Here is a 17992-nt window from a genome sequence, read left to right on the forward strand (position 1 = left end):
CTTTTGTTGTTATTGCACAAATTACATTAGAGTGGCCTTTGCAAAAGAACATTTAGAGAGAAAATGGGTTAGAGTTTTCTACACCAGGTCCAGATCCCATTAATTAAACTCTTCGAAACCGCCAAAGTGTTTCCATTCAGTTGTGCGTTGTGTTTTTGGTGAAGGGTCATTTTGGCCTCTTTCATACGCCACTCCATTCCTGACTAGTATCTGATGTCTCATTTCCCCTTATTGCAAGAGCAAGAAGCATTTAAAAATATTTTGACACAGTGAAGCATTCAACATGTTTGGAATATATCTGTCACAGCACACGTCACTATGTTAAAATAGATTCTGACACGGGGCACATTTCCCTTTTGATTGCCTCTGCTCCCTAAGATTATTTCCTGTAAAGTTGCCAAAGAGTATCAATTAACTAGCTAGAGAGCCTTTGGAAAGACAACTCCTACAATGCCATAAGTATAAAATATATAAGCTCCATTCCTTTATGCTGAGAGATTTATTTTTATACTACAAATACCCTGGGTTTTAACTCTAAAGTACAGTGGAATAGTATTTGATTCTATTCACCCAATGCTCAATATCATCAAGTTTGTTTAGCAGAAAAATATATTGTATTTCTTTCCTAAAAGCCTTCTAGTGATAAATAGAATTGGCAGAAATTCAAAGAAATACTGGCAGAACCCAATCCTTCAAGGCTTTGAACACCCTGAAAGCCCATTGGCTTCAGTGGGCACTGAGGTCACTTAGCACCTCATAAGATTGAGATTTCAAGGCTGGAGGCCCAGAATTTACCTTGTCATTACTTTTTCTTCCTCCTATTATAGAATGGTATTAAGCATTTATACAGTGTTTTACATATGCCATCAAATGAATCCTCTCAACTCTCTTGTGAGGTGTCCAGAAGGACTTAGTCATGTCGTTTCAAATGTGGCAGCTGAGAAACAGAGCACTGATGTGTTGGGGGAAGCTAGCCAGGGCTCCCAGCAGGCCTTGTGAAAATCCTGTCACTAAACTAAAAGAATGAGTGGAATGATTCCACCACCTCCCATGGATCTCAGCCCAATTCTGGTTACCACTATCCTTCCTCGGCAAAATGCTGCATCCCAGGAGCTCAACAAAATATATCTAAAGTGCAGCTTATTCTACTTTTGGAATGGGCCAGGTTGCTTTTAATCACAGATATTTACCAAAAAAAAAGTCCCATAAAAGGACATTCCTTCTACAAGGTCTTCATCTTATCCCTTTCTTGGCCAAACACTACACCATGCCATCAATATACTATGTTTTTTTTGTTGTTGTTGTTGTTTTTTGAGATCCAAGTATCAACATTTCGAACACATTGCAGCTATTGAGAAGTCTGTTTGCCAAATGGTGGTGCCTCCTGCCTTGGCTGTGGTTATAGGAAAGTTCAATGGAAAAATAAAAGAGTACATTTCCCCAGTTCTTCCTCACCTCTCTGTGAGCATTTCCACCCTGGAGATAGATTGATCACAGAGTATTGCTATGCATGTCTCTTGTTAAAATACTGATAGTGCAACACTGATACAGAGGGGTTAAATCAGAAGCTCAAGGTCACACAGTGAGTTAATGTCAGAACTAGGTTAGGAATGCATAAATTCCTGGATCCCAGTCCTAGTACCAACAGTCCCAAGCATGCAAGAATCAAGATTCAGGCCCCCTGCAAAAAATCATAAGATTGTTTTAACAATTCTGTTATTTTAAATAGTAATAATACATTTTGGGGTATCTTTCTTTGCTTTTGGGTTTCTGAGCCTTTAGGTCACATGTGGGTCACAATTTCACTCTTTTCTCCACAACAATGAGAGGCAGAAATTCTCTTGTCCCCACCCCAGGAAAGCTTAGAATCTCATGTTATCACATGACTCCAGGATCTGGGGCTTTAAGAAAAAACATGAAACATCATAAGAGTCATCAGGGTTGGCAACATTGCAGTTCTCTGGTCAGACAAAAGTTAGAAGTCTAAATACTAAGATGAGTGAACCTGAGTGCCTCGTATTAAATGAGGATATTGATATAATAGGCATCACAGCACACGTCATTGAATCTTGGTGGAATGATGACAATCAATGGGACATAGTAATACCAGGGTACAACATATATAGGAATGACAGTAAGTTGTGCTGGTGGAGGAGTGTGTTATGCTTATACAAAGCACACGGGATCTTTATAGAGGAAGGTAAATACGCAGCACTTATTGGAAATACAACAGTTAGCATATGCTTTTCAGTCACACACACACATACACACACACACATAGTCCTGCCAGTGATGTTCATAGTTACCAGTCTGTTGTAGCTTGAGTCAATCTAATGGCCAGTTAGATTGAGCACGAGTGTGGAGCTGGGCTCTTGTCAGTCGCGATCCGATGCTCCTGGAGTGTGGCAAGACGAACCCAAAGTCCCATGGCCAAGCACCCTGTTCTTAGAGGTTTTTTTCTCTGTTGAAGTCTATGGATTTTGCTGTGTCAGTTTGTGACCGGTTATTTCTTAATTATAAGAAACATTCCAATACACCTCTGAGAGGGTCATCCTGTCCTTTGTTCCGATTTAATCAATTGTCCCTAGGGGTGCCAGCCTTCACCTCAGGGTTGTCAATCTGTCCTTCATTATGGATGCGCGGTGATGATTCTTTGATGTCCTTTAAGTCTCTTCACTCCTTCTTCCTTGACCATCTGGCTATAACAATGGCCTTCACACCTTATCTTTTCCTGATGCATACATTCCTAATTCACACAAACATATTGAGAATACAAACAGTAGAATTTTATATTGAGCAAAAAGGCATTGCAAATTAAACCTTGCTAAATTTTACAATCAATAACCAAGACAATTTACATTGAGACCCAGGCCTTCAATGTTCCTCTAATCTACTTAACATAGACACAATGCACTCATAAGGATTGTTCTGGTCTGTCATTGCATTCTGCTATTTAAAAAGCAGGGCTGACAGGATGAAATCAAATCATACATTAATTCTCATAGTACATTATAAAATCCAGCTCCTACAAGTGGACCTATATGTGAAAGAAAGCCCAGAGTCAAGTATAGTAAAAAATCTTAAATGAATCAAACTGTATCATAGAATCTCTATGGATAAAAATTCCATTCATGAATAATGAGAATATAGCAATAGGAATATACTATTGACCACCTGACCAGAATGGTGATGGTGACTGTAAAATGCTCAGGGAGATTAGAGAGGCTATATAAATAGAAAACTCAACAATAATAGGGATTTCAACTATCCCCATATTGACTGGACACATGTCACTCAGGGTGAGATTCAGAGATAAAGTTTCTAGACACCTATAACTACTGCTTCTTGGAACAGCTGGCCTGGAACCCACAAAGGGAGGGACAATTCTTGATTTAGTCCAAAGTGAAGCACAGGATCTGGTCCAAGAAGTGAATATAGTTGAACAACTCAGTAATAGCAACCATAATGTAATTAAATTTAACATTCTTGTGAGGGGAAAAATACCAAAGAAGCCCAGCCCAGTAGCATTTAACTTCAGAAAGGGGAACTAAATAAAATGAAGGAAGCTAGTTATATGGAAATTAAAAGGAAAAATTCACAAGAGTGAAATGTCTGCAAGCTGCATGGAAACTTTTTTAAAACATCATACTCATGGCTCAAATTAAACATATACCCCCAAATAGAAAAAAAAATAGTAAGAGGACCAAAAAAGGCTACCATGGCCAAGCAACAGAGTGAAAGAGGTGATTACAGGCAATAAGGCATCCTTTAAAAATGGGAAGTCAAATCCTACCAAGGAAAACAGAAAGGAGCATGAACTCTAGCAACTTAAGTATAAAAGTATAATTAGGCAGGCCAAAAATAATTTGAAGAGCAGCTAGCAAAAGACTCAAAAACAAACAGCAATTTTTTTTAAGTACATCAGAAATAAAAATCCTGCCAAACTATCAGTGGGGCCACTGGATGATCAGGGCACTAAAGGAGCACTCAAGGAAGACAAGGCCATTGCAGAAAAGCTAAATGAATTCTTTGCATCCGTCTTCACTGCAAAGGATGTGAGGAGATTCACACACCTGAGCCATTCTTTTTAGGTGGCAAATCGGAGGAACTGTCCCAGATTTAGGTCTCAATAGAGGAGGTTTTAGAACAACTTGGTTAGTTATATGTAATAAGTCACCAGGGCCAAATGGCATTCACCCAAGAGTTCTCACAGAACTCATATATGAAATTGCAGAACTATTAACTGTGGTATGTAACCTATCACTTAAATCAGCCTCTGTACCAGATGATCAGAGGATAGCTAATGTGACGCAATTTTTTTAAAAAGGATCCAGAGGTGATCCTGGCAGTTACAAGACGGTAAGGCTAACTTCAGTACCAAATTGGTTGAAACTATAGTAAAGAACAGAATTATCAGACAGATGAACACAATTTGTTGGGGAAGTGTCAAAATGGCTTTTGTAAAACGAAATAATTCTACTAGATTTGTGAGGCATGCTTTGAGGAAGTCAACAAACAGGTAGACAAGGGCAATCAAGTGGATATAGTGTATTGGCAGGTGAAATTCAATATTGACAAATGCAAAGTAATGCACATAAACAAATATGAAAAAGGGGATCTAAATTAGTGTTACCACTTAAGAAAGAGATCTTGAGTCATTGTGAATAGTTCTCTGAAAACGTCTGCTCAATGTGCAGCATCAGTCAAAAAAGCGAACAGAATGTTAGGAACCATTCGGAAAGGGATAGATAATAAGATAGTAAATATCATATTTCCACTTTATAAAGCCATGGCATGCTCACACATTGAATACTGTGGGCAGTTCAGGTCTCGCCATCTCAAAAAAGCTATATTAGAAATGGAAAATATACAGAGAAGGGCAACAAAAATGACTAAGGGTATGGAACAGCTTCCATATGAGGAGAGATTAAAAAGACTGGGACTGTTCAGTCTAGAAAAGAGACAACTAAGGGGGCTTATGATAAAGATCTGCCTGACAGTTGCTGGGACTGGATGACAGAAGAAGGATTGCCCTGCTGTGTTCATTCCCTTTGAAGCATGTGACATTGGCCACTGTTGGAAGACAGGATACTGAGCTAGATGGACCATTAGTCTGACCCAATATGAACATTCTTAGGTTCTTATGGTCTTATGACAACAAGACTGCACTACGTTTTAAAATCCTATATTATTTATTTATTTATGCAAATACTGTTTTTAAAAATATCAGCAGCAACCACACGATTACAAATTAGTGGCCATATGTGGTAGAGAGGAAAGGATAAAGATTTCTGTTCTCATATTCCTTTCAAGCCTCTCACACTGAGTGGGACAGCCTGTAATTTAACAAGCTATCACCCTCACTTGTGTGTTTTTATGTCTCCCCTTGGGATCACAGGGGGCTTCAAGACATGTTGTGTCGAGACATGATAACTCAGCAGCAAGCTGTTACAGAGCAATGCCACTGTTGGAGGAGGAGAGGAATTTCAAACTGGAATGTCCTATTGGGTTTCCTCTTTGAACTCTCAGTCCTGTTTCAGATTTATGAGGGATTCTTGCTGGGGCCAAGTGAAACTGGTGAAAATATGTTGATACATCCAGGCCAATATTTTGTCTTGTTCACCGTGCATATTTGCAGCACTCACAAAATTCAGATTTTTCATTTGACAGTTAAGGAGATTGACGTTTTTCACAGGGCAACATGTACAAAAATCAAATAAGCATCTTCAGTGCAAAATTTCAATCAGGAAGGGGAAGGGGAATTTTCAAGTAAGATTGCTGAAATTTAAGGATGGAGGAAGTTAAATGGATAGTGGACAAAGTCCAGTTTTTGCTGACTGGAGAGAAAAAACAGAGAAATGTATCTTTATCTGTACACTTTATAACTGTAGGAGGTGCTCATATAATACAACCACAAACACTGTATAAAAACATAAAGTACCCAAGAACCCATAGCTCTAAAAAACCTACAGACTTATAAAGATAGGGCCAGAAACCAGGAAGCTAGATAATCCTAATCCCATCCTACCACTGACTGGCCTTAATATTTCATTTATCTAGCACTTTACAAACAATTATTTAATTAGACCTCAGACCCCCAGTATGAAATATATCAGTCATTTGCCTGTTTCACAGCTGTGCAAAATAAGGTTCAGTGAGGTTAAAGGTCTCACCCTGCTCTCTCTCTCTCTCTCTGAAGTCAATAGCAAAACTCTGATAAGCTTAATGTGTTGGTTCCAGGTCACACAGCAAGCCATTGTCAGAACCAGGTTAATACCCAGATTTCTTGACAGCTGGGTCCAAAAAAGGCTGTATCTGACTGAAACTGCCAAGGGGATTTAAGGAAGCTAAACAAAGTCACCAAAACGGATTTGACTGGACTTGATTCACCACTCCATTACCCTGGTTATATGCTAGAGTAATTTCCTTTACCAGACCCAGTCTAGATGATCTAATGGTCCCTTCTGGCCTTAAAATCAATGAATTTATGAAAAGAGCACAGGTCAAGATTGTAGGGTTGCAGGCATTTTAAAATGATGGAGAATATCTGCCTGGTGTTATTTGAAATGTGCATTTGATTTATTACAGATTATGTTACAAATACAAAGTAACTAATATCAGAGGGGTAGCCATGTTAGTCTGGATCTGTAAAAAGCTTTTAAAAGTAACTAATGAACTGTAATTAACCAAGCTAAATATATGTTCACTAATCATTACAGGTAGTATGTTAAACAATTATGTTACATTTCACTTATGGAAACAATGGATATGTACAAATGTCATATTGCCTTGGAAAAACTTATGCAATGTGTAGATTTGTTGTAGAAATACTTCTGCAAGAATATATAGTAAATACAAGCATTATCAAAACACAAGCAGCAATAATGTCTGGTCATATGGAGAACCGATATCACTAGCTAATAATACAACATAGTTAATCAAATTTTTCACTCCGGCTTTTTGTATTCTGTTTCTCAGGCAAGTGCTTTCTATACATCTCACTGCTACAATAGTTGACTCTCCTCTCAACTATTACATCATAATGGAAACTGGAAAAATCACAAAAGGGAATTAATAATCCCAGGTAAGCCTACACCAGCCCATTTGGGAACATAAATCATCCATTGGAAAAATCACAAGAGAGGACTAATAGCTACAGCCACGCCCTGAAGCTGCCTATTTGGGAACAATAACTAGAAATGTAAGTTAGAGAGGTAGGACGTTGCTGATGGTATTTCATCTGCTGTTATGTCCAAAATTACTGGGGAACCATACAGAAAAAAAACCATACTGTCTGGGGAAAAAATTTCACTAGGTGACATTACGGAGTGTTATTACAAGGACCCCAGTGATCACTAACCAATAAGGAACAAATATTTATTGTGTTGGCCTGAAGTTAAACCTTGGATTTTTTTTTTACTCAACTAAAAAGACAAGCTTTTTAGTAACAAGATGAAATAATATGAAAGAAATTGACTCATTTACTCAGCATCTTTGAAAAAGATCTGTTTCAAATGGAAAGATCACTCTGAGGGTTTACGGTTCCATTGGATTTTAAAGCTGCTGTTTAAAGTAAAGAAAGTTCCCACGTTAATGGGAAATATTGTCTAGTGATGAGAACAAGGGGCTTCACACTAGTAGTCCTAGGTTTTACTGCAGGCTTTGTCACTAACTCATTGTGTGACCTTGGACAAGTGAGTTCACTTCTCTGTACTTCATTTTATCATCTGTAAAATGAGCATAATTTTTAATTACCTCCTAGGGATGATGTGGAGCTTAATTAATGTATGAAAAGTGTTTTGAGAGCCTCAGATGTATACCACTATTTAATGACAAAGTATTATTTCATGTAATGGAAAAAACTGCAAGCGATCCTGGAAGAAAAATGCTAATCACTTTCCTCCTACCACTGACGGTAGAAATAGTTTCCATTCATCAGTCAGACTGATCATATCTATTAATGAATCTGTGATTGGAAAGTAGCACTGAACCATAATATTGTGCCAAGATGTCATTACAGATTTTAGTCAGAATGGAGGTAGAAATGTATTCAATGACACAAGGCAGCTCTGCATGCTATTTATATCCCACCGTGCAGCTGTGAAAGGAATGGGCTCCTGGATGCACAGATGAGCGCACCTCTGTGTGAACCATGCCAGAACCCAGCAGACTAGCGCAGAGGAAATTGGTGGGGATGGCTCAGGGTCCACAGGCTTATATAAAGAGGGCAGAAGGGCTGCCAATTCCGTAGGCTAGAATAACAACCGCAGAAAGGCGATGCCTCAGTCAGTGGCCTAGGAAACTGCTTCCATTCTTCCCAATCTGTTATTTCCCACCACACACCACCTGTTTACTCAGACCATGGGCATGAAGACAGAATTTGAAGAATTAGATTCATTTCTGAATAAATAACTTCAGCCCCAATCCTGCAAACACTTATGCATGTGAGTAACTTCATGGGAGTAGTCCCATTGTGCATAGTTATATGAATAAGTGTTTGCAAGATCAGAGTCTATGTCTTTCCATAGCAACTACCAAGCATCTATGTTTCAAATGAAAATAAGAATAGAAGTGTAAGCAGGGTCTGAATGAATGCTTCCCTGACAGCTAGCTGGGAGGGGAAGAGACTATGGGTGTGTTTATGTAAATACAACTTGCTCCTGTTTTGTTTACATATTCATCATTTACAGCTGTGTCAAAGGATCAACTCTGGCTGGTGTTGGGTACAAATGACCATAGTACTGAATGCAGGGGTAGTGAAATATGGTTACCAGTGCTGTAATTATTGTAGGAATACAGGAAAGCAGGACTGTGCTTACCCTGTCCCAAATGAGGAGGGCCATCCTCAGTTGAAAGAACCTTGTTAAGCAGGGGCTCGACTGTCAGAGCCCTGTGAAAGTAAGAGGGGCGGGGACAGGTATTTGCAACTAGAAGACTACACACCCTCAAGGGTCCTTCCTAGACTAGTTTAATCTATTCCTCCCCAGTGTTCAAAGAACAGAGCTAGATAGGCTTCATTAGGAGCCTCTTTGTTATGTTAAATGTCCAATCAGAGCTGAAATCAGTTGTGGTAGGATTGTGTTTCTGCCCTGCCTGCTAAGAGCTAAAAATCACTGAGAGCTGAACTCACTTGAGTGGGGACTCAAGCTGGTTCTGTGTTATATTGTTGAAAAGGAACCTCTAGAAATTGAACCCGGCCCTGGTTGCTGCTGGCTCCAGCTGGCAGAAGGGTTACAGAAGTCAAGAGTAAAACGGAAAAGAAAGGAAAGAAAATTTGTTAATTTTATTTCTTATATTCTCAGAACTACCTCTGACCTGCTGACACCTAAAGGAGAAAGATACAAAATATTTTTACTCTAACAATTTAAGTGATTGTTTAAATTTAGCATTTAAAGTACTTAAAATTTAAACTGAAATAGAAGTATTTGCATAAGTGCATGAAGAATCCAGGCTTTTATTAATGGACTATTTAATCATAGCCTGTGCCTTTGTTGATCTATACTATCTATGTACATTTGATATGATAAATACTAAACACATTTACATGGGAGAGCTACTTTCTTCACGAAGGATTTCAAAGCACTTCACAAATTCTTAATAGATAATAAAAGAGGATTAATTAAAATACCTATCTAATATAATATATACTGAGGTCAGACTAGATAAACTAATTGTCCACATAGCCTTAAAATCTATTAATAAATCTATACATATTTACATATTACTTCCTTACATTATGAAAAGTCTGATCAATTACCGTGAGTTTTTAAGAGATAATAACAGTGTTTGAAAATAAGATGGGTTAAAAGAATAATAATCAAATAGTTTATTTGATAAATATCCCCAAGTCTGATACAATTAAAAACTCCTTTCTATTGTAAGCTGTTGTTTCCAGGCACTGCCAAGCTCCCCATTTCAAAATGCCTTGTGTCTCTTAAGCCCACCTTCCCATCCAAGGTCACTGCAGACAGTACATCACTCCTTCCATGTGGCACCTGCACTTTCTGTGATAATACACCTGTACCAGCATCACAGATTATAAGAACACCCAGAAGGGTAGAGGCAGCTGTTCACTGCTTTTTAGAAGGGATATGAAAGCAGCTTTCTGCAATCTGGGCTCAAGTGTTGGAAAAAAGGACTTTGATACAGAGACGGGGCAGTTTGGACGTATGCAGACTCCAGTTGGATGCATCTGAAATAAAAGAAACCTACAAGACACATCCAAGACTGCAGGGTGCCAGTGTAACCCACACACCTGACAGCCAACTCCAAAAACCAGAGTAAATTGTTATCCGTTTCTCTATATCTGAATCTTTGTACGGGGGTAAGGGATGCACGAAGAGGCTGGTCTGCAAAGCCAAGACAGCCTGAGGCAGAGATCTATCCTGGTGAGCAACAGGAAACCTCATAAACAAACCAGACTCTTGAATGTCTCAGAGTCCCCCCAAGGAAACCTATATAGAACATTTGTTACCTCAGCTGTGAGACTTACCCTGGAGCTGTTCCAAAGAATAATTCCTGATGATATCATGGGTCAGTTTAAAGCCGTTCCAATAGAGACAGCAGCTGAATGCACTTTGGAAACTGATATGGTAGGAAATGACTCCTCGGATCCATCAGGCAGTGCTTAGGTTCAAGGCCTAGGAGCCCCCTCCCGCCAATGGTCTGCTTCTTTTGGCTTTTGTGATTGAAGGTGTATGAGACAGGAATTGATGTCTCCAGAAAAGAAAGCCCCAATGCATGGATGCACAAATGCCCAATGCCTGGTGGAAAAATTCCCCATGTGTTTATTTTACGATGTAGAGACAGATCTGGGATTTAGGGTTTGAACATTTCTGTGGAAAGATTATGGAACTTTTTGTTTTCATGTCTGAAAGTTGTCATTTTGAAAAATGAAATGTCCAAGCTGAAAAGGATTGGCTTTGGAAAAAACCCTGCCATGAAACTATGCAGACCAGTCAAAATTGGGAGTGCAAACCTCTTCTCCCCTTTCAAGACTGTTACAGCAGCCTGTCCCCTGCCTGCCTATGGGTGGCAGCACAGCCCACAGCCTCCAAGGGGCTATGTACTACATTGCTGCACCTGACACACCCCTAAGCCCCCCCACCCCCAGCCCTGCCTCAACATACCTTGCAAAGGGGTCCTGAGAGGACAGCATCAGCATCTTTACTTCCTGCATCAGGTGAATTCTCCACCAGACAGATCCAGAGCTATTAAAGCCCCTTTACACCATTCCTGCCCTGCTACCAAGTATGATGGGGCTGGAGCTGGGACGAGAATGTCACCCACCGTCTCTATGCTCGCAACTATATGGAGAAGCAGGAATTGGGCCAGTTGGGACCACATTGTCCATTTATAGCCTTAACTCCAAACTCTGACGCCACGAGAGGGCATTCATTTGGTCCCAGTGAGGAGCTGTTCTTCAGTCAGTGTCACCATGGCTCCCTACCCCATAAGTGGGAAAACACAAAGGCAAGTCTTAAAGAAAAACAGTGCGTGGCTGTGATGGGTTTGGGTTAGACAATTATTTCTCATTAATTATTATTTGTTAAGCACCGACAACATGCTCAGCACTATAAACAACTCACAATGAAGCTAGTCCCTGCTCTCAAGAAATTAAAATCTGAATGTTCCCTCACCTTGGGAATGCTTGCAGATGGCAAGAAAGTTGAGCCTAGTGAATTAGCCACAGTTTGGCTCCGGTTGTTAAAATATTAATAGCACACTCCCACAAAAGCAATCAAGACACTAGATATTTATGCTTATTTTTATTGTAAGGTATGTACCCTCTTCCCCTAGCATTAGCAATATGCCTCCCATAGATGGATCATTTTGAGATGGTGATTACTATTTTACAGACCACTATTACAAATTAACCAGAAATAAATAACACGTCAGATTCTATACCAACTTCAGTGGAGTTGCATTAGGTGCAAATGAGGGTAAATGTGGCACAATAATTTTACTGAGAATGGCAAACTGTGATAAGCTTTTCTGACTCTGACACACTGGAGTCTAAAAAGACTGCAAAACAATGCTGTCTCTGTCTCAGCTGACCCCAGAAGTCTGTGCTTTGGGTTTCCTGTTGGATGGATTTAGCACTAGAGATAAAACTTTAGTTGGTCACCATGTCAAGTTTCAGTTGCTCCCTTGATCTTCAAGAAAAGATCCGCTCAAGCCAGTTCCTCTCTGCATCTCTGCTCTCATTTCTTCCTGCTCCCCCTCTACCACCCATTCAGTCCACCCAACCCTATAACCTCACTGCTCCATTTGCATCTTTCTCACACTCTCGTCCTGACGCAGAGGCAGATTAAGATTTATTGGAGCACTTGGCACAAAGAACTTTTGGGCTCCTCACATACTCCCTCGCCACAGGGCTCCCCCCCTCCCGCTACTCTCCCTCCTCCCCCTCCGAGGCTCCACCCTCTGGTCACGTAAGAAGCAGGAGCTAGGCTGTGGTAACAGCCATCAGCCAGGGCCTCTGTTGGGAGCCCTGGGTCCTCCACCTGCCCTGGGGGGTGGGGGGGCAGGGACAAGGGCCAGGGGCTGCTCTCAGGCCCTCTGAGAGCAGGTGGAGGGTCCAGGGCTCCCCACAGCTCCCTGGGCAGCTCTTACCCTGGTCCGACTCCAGCTTCTGGCCTGGCAGGGGGTGTGGCTCCAGGAGGAAGAGGAGGCGCAGGGCAGGGCCACAGTTCTGCCACCGGTTCCCCCCTCCTACTTCTACCCAGGTTCTGGCACTCCTGCGGGGCCCCCAAATTGGCCGGGGCCCCTGGGCACGGGCCCCATGGGCTTGTGCGTTAATCCACCGCTGCTCACGGCTTTTTCCATGTGGCCTTTTATACTTCAAACACCTCTCTCATCCGTTCCACAAAGCAACCATTTACTTCATTCACATCTCTCTTTACACAGTGTGGAACAAAACATTGTTATTCAATGCAGTGCACCGAAATAAACCGTCCTGGATCATCCCAAGTATTTGTCTCTAAGTTATTTACCCATCTATTTAGACTGTGAGCTCCCAAGAAAAGGGGCGTTGTGCTTAGTGAAGCTCTGAGCACACTGTCAGAGAACAACAGAAAATAAACAACAACTATCATTACTAGCACATTTTAAAAATGGCATTGGGAAGTCCACCCACCCACTGTTGTAATGAATGGGTTGGACAGCAGAAATGTGTACCTTCCCATTTAAGAAAAAGAACGAGGAAATATGATATTACAACGGGGAGGATTTGAATAACAAGTTTAAAAAGCTGTCTGCATGCATAACCCTGTCTGAATTACTGTTTCCTGTATTAGATTAATAAGTGATGTATTAGTATGTACCTAAACACCAATTTTGATTTGGTTCAGTTTGCTGGAACAGAAAATGGGACAAAGGATAGTCTGGCAATTTGTGGTTATGATCATGGCTTCGAAATATATTGTCTTTAATTCCTGCTCTTTATGCTTTTTAAATACTTGAGATTGACATTATGCTGTGGTGTAGGATACTAGACTAATCTGGAAACCTGAGAGGGGATCCTTTTGATTCATCCGGTTTTCTAAGGGTCACAGTGGAGAATTCTCCTCTTGGGAAGCCCACATATTGGCCTTGGATTCTGAGTATAGGTCTGCCTTGTATTTTTCCCCTTTGCTATTTGTCTCCAGCTGATTAGCTGATTACCTTGGTTATTTTTCCCTCTCGATAAAAGTAAAATTATTCTTGCCTTCTTGTCTTCCCGGTTGCCTTGGGGACTGTTAAGTCCAGGTCAGATACACTCAGAAAGATAAATTAAAAAGTCTTTACTGGAAGTTTATCAAGTCTGCTCTGTGGCAGATCCACAAGCTAGGTGGGTATATTTTCACTTCCAGTTATATCTATGTGAAAATTAGGAACTATGGAGTCAGATTGTGGTCTCATGTTACTTCTGAATATTGGTACACTACTATGCACACCTAATAACTTTATGAATTAAAATATTTATAAAGAAAGCTTATTTCCCCCTCTTAAAGGATTTTATTTTTCTTACTGTGTAACTAGCCTTATAAACATTTTATAAAAGGCCTGAAATTCCTGTAGTATTTTATGTAATATACAGATCTATTTTTTCAAAAGCCCTGAAACAATTCAGAACTCACGCAGGTGCTTCCATTTCTTTTCCTTCTGCTGTTCTATACTAGGCCTCTCTCCTGTGCTGTGATTGTCCCAAACTGGACTCAAATGGAGAGCACCAAATTTGCAACCTGTCTAGATTTTAATGGTGATCCTTAAAGGACAAAAAGTCTGTACATTTGCCCACTGCGCAGCTTTATTTTGTTAAAGCTCCAGCATTTCATTTTAGCTAGGGTTTGTGTTAATGTTCCATTGACTTAATGTAGCTCTATGGTCCAGCTGTGGAGCTGAGCACAACCACAAGGATCGGAGAAATATCTGAGCATTGCCTTGGTTCTGCTCAAGATGTGAGCGCTTTGGGTTTCTCCATGCTGGGCTCATTAAACCCAACAGAGAAAGTCATTCATACTAATAAACCCCAGATAATTCAACAAAAATGCCCCCTTTTCCATCACAGCATAAGCTGCTGTGGGGGCTTTTTAAAAAAAAAAAAAAAAAACAAAAAAAAAAAAACAGAGTATGTCATACTAAATCATTTATTTTTAACTAAGATTAAATTGTTATTTGCATTTCACAGAGCACCTCCTTACTGCTCCAAATATAACCTCACAAGGTTGAGCTTCTCTTTTACTGCTATCAATAATGGCACTCCTCCACCATTGCTTATAAAAGGCTCTGGGTTTTCCCCCCACCGCTTTGAAGACAATCTCATTTACTACCATGAAAGCAAAATTTGAAGCGGAAATAGGTGGGTTTCCCTCTGCCTTACTGACTACTCATTCAGCTCCGGTATGTTCCAGATTTCCCTTGGGAATAGAAGAAGTAGTGAATTCATTAGCATAGGAGTTTTATGTCACATGTAATGGATTATGGGCAGGGCCGGCTCCAGCATCTCTGCCGCCCCAAGCAAAAAAAAAAAAAAAAAAAATCCGTGATCAGCGGCGGCAGTTCGGCGGCAGGTCCTTCACTCCTAGAGGAAGTGAGGGACCTGCCGCCCCTCTCCCTTGGCCGCCCCAATCATCTGCTTGTTAAGCTGGTGCCTGGAGCCGGCCCTGATTATGGGATCACTAACTGAGTATGTTGCAAGAAGCAGAGTACTCATGCTGCAAAGGAAATGTCTAATGGTATGATCACAAGACTGGAACCTGGCTTTTCCAATCTCTAACTCCAGTTTTGACACCGATTCATTCTGTTGCCTTAGTCAAAACCCTTAAACTGTCTGCCTCAGATTCCCCAGGTTTAAAGGGGGGTTAAATACATATTCACCTTGCAGTGCTAGTGGTACAGTTTTAAAAGTACATAACATAACATTCAGTATGTCAGACATTGAGTCTATAGGTTTTCAACTTTTTATTGAAGGATGTCATCCTCTTTGTATACTGGGCTTTTCAGAGGAGGAAATATGAAGGGGTTTTTTGTTTTCTTTTATTTGTTTGTTTGTAGTGCACTGCTAGAACTGGATTCGAAAAATCCTTTAGGTACATCTGTGATAATACACAGACAAAATGAAAACAGGCTAAGAATGTCAGCAGTAGTTTGTTTTACTCACACTTGCAGAATCCATTGCCACCCAAAAGAAAGAATCCATCAAAAGCTGCAGATTAATTCTATAGGTTAATATATGGGCAGTACTTTGAAAATGTGAAACATTAAATGCTAACTTATTATCATAATAGAACTGGCTGTTTTCTTTGCACCTTCCCTTTCATGGGTGAAGTATTTTAATTTTGGATATGTTTCATTATTCACTCTTTTCAAATACAAATAGCTTATTATGATCTTTTAAAATGAGTCACAAGACAGAGAAACAGAACTCCAAGCACATTTAGAGCTAGCTCTTACACAGAAATAAACTGTACAATTTATATAGCTGAGATCAAAGCTGTGAATCATCATTGTTGAAGTTTAGATGCAGGCACAGTTAAGAAGATAAGGTGCTGTCAAATCATGTCCCTCTGGTATTAAGTTCAAAGGCCTCTTGGGGTTCCCAGGCTTGTATATGTCAAATAGAAGAATTTTCTTCTTGAAGAATATGAAGGTTCTTTTAATCTGATGGTTAGATATGGAACAAGAAATATTCACTAAATCCCTGGTTTCCTAAAGGGATTATCTTTGACTCTGTCTGAAGTTTGATTATAGTGGAACAGCAATTGCAAACCACAAGAAGCATAAACGAAGACAATCACTATTGCTAGCACTGGACCAGATTCTGCCACCCATACTCATGCTGAATAGTCATTTATTATATTCTTAGGTTCTCTTGAACTACAGCTGGTTAAAACAATTGAGAGGAAACATTTTTCTCCTGGAAAATGCCATTTTGTTGAAACATAAATGTAACATGGAAACATAGGTTTTGACAAAAAATCCATTGGGAAGGCTTCTCAGCTCCAGCATGAAATTTGGGAGAGCCCCACCCACAACCACCCCACAAGGCTAGGACATTGGTTTGGGACATGAGAGATTCATGATTAGGGACTTGAACCTTGTTCTTCTAGACGGCTTAACCACCAAGCAAAGAGTCAGTCTCGTGCTTACTTTATCTCCTGTTTTAGCTGTTCCACTTTGATTAACTCATTAAATATTCATTGGGCCAGGAAGCATGAGATTGATTATATAGCCTGATGGTTAAGACACTGGCTTGGGACACAGAAAGCCCAGGTTTAAGTCCCCATTCCCAATCAGGCAGAGAAGGGGCTCAAATCCAGGTCTTCTGGTATCACAACATTTTTTTTGAAAGATCTCAGTTTTGTTCTGCATTGGAACCAAATTTCAAAATCTCAAATTTTTCATGAAGCTAAATTGTTTTCTCACCAGCTCTACTTTGAATCACCCAGTCTTAAATTCCTAAATAAAAGTGACTGATCTTCAGAACTTCTGAGCGCCTACATAACAGACTCCATCTCTACCAAATGGGGTCCTCAATTTACTGAGGAACTGAGAGGAAAGAGTTGTTATTGTTGTCATTTGTGTCTCCTCCTATGTTTCTCTTATGTTTTCAAAGGCAAACAGGAGTGAGCTTGGAGGGGCTTGCTTGCCAGAGTTTGAATCTCTTGCAAACAGCTTGCTACAGCTCTCATAATGAACATAATCTTGTTCTCTTACAAGGAATCCACTTTAAAGACAGAGAAAAAGCTGCAGGGAAATAATTCATAGTTGTTGAATAAGGTGATTGGAGAATGTTGCAAAGAAAATTAACACTGCAGGAAACTGCAAAATTGGTTAACTTTGTCATGCATATAATGATTTGCTTTCTTGTTTTTGAATCCCTCTGATGAAAAATTCATTTTATATTGGCATATTCTGTGTATATTTGTAGTAGTAATATCCATATGATAAACTCAGAACTATGTGATAAGTGAATTTTTTGAGCATTTTGACCACATCATTTCTTTCTGCCCACTAATTTACCTCTACACCATTTCTTCTAACATTCTAGCCCTTAAGCAGATTCAAACAACCACCATTTAAAAAAAAATCAACCTGCCAGAGTTTACTTCTTCTTTCCCCAAATGCGGAATTTCTCTCTCAATATTACACCTGTCTGAGGCCCAGGCAAGGAGTCACAGGATCTGAGGAACTACCCAATGTACAGCAGAGGAATAGTGGTCTTATGGTTAAGATTTGAATAGGAACTCAGAACAACTGGGTTGAATTTCCAGGTTTACCACAGACGTACTATGTGACCTTGACTCACTTACTTGAGATCTCCATGTCTAAGTTCTAAGTTCACCATGTGCACCATGAGATAATACATAGAGCTGGTCAGAAATTTTCCATCAAAACAGTTTTTGGTTTGGAAATGAAGTTTAAGTAAAATTGATATTGTTCACAAAATCGTATCAATTTCAACAACATTTTATTTAAAAAAATACTTTGAAAATGTCAAGACAGCCCA

The sequence above is a fragment of the Chrysemys picta genome, chromosome 2 (assembly GCF_011386835.1).
Source record: "Chrysemys picta bellii isolate R12L10 chromosome 2, ASM1138683v2, whole genome shotgun sequence".
In the NCBI taxonomy this organism is placed as follows: domain Eukaryota; kingdom Metazoa; phylum Chordata; order Testudines; family Emydidae; genus Chrysemys; species Chrysemys picta.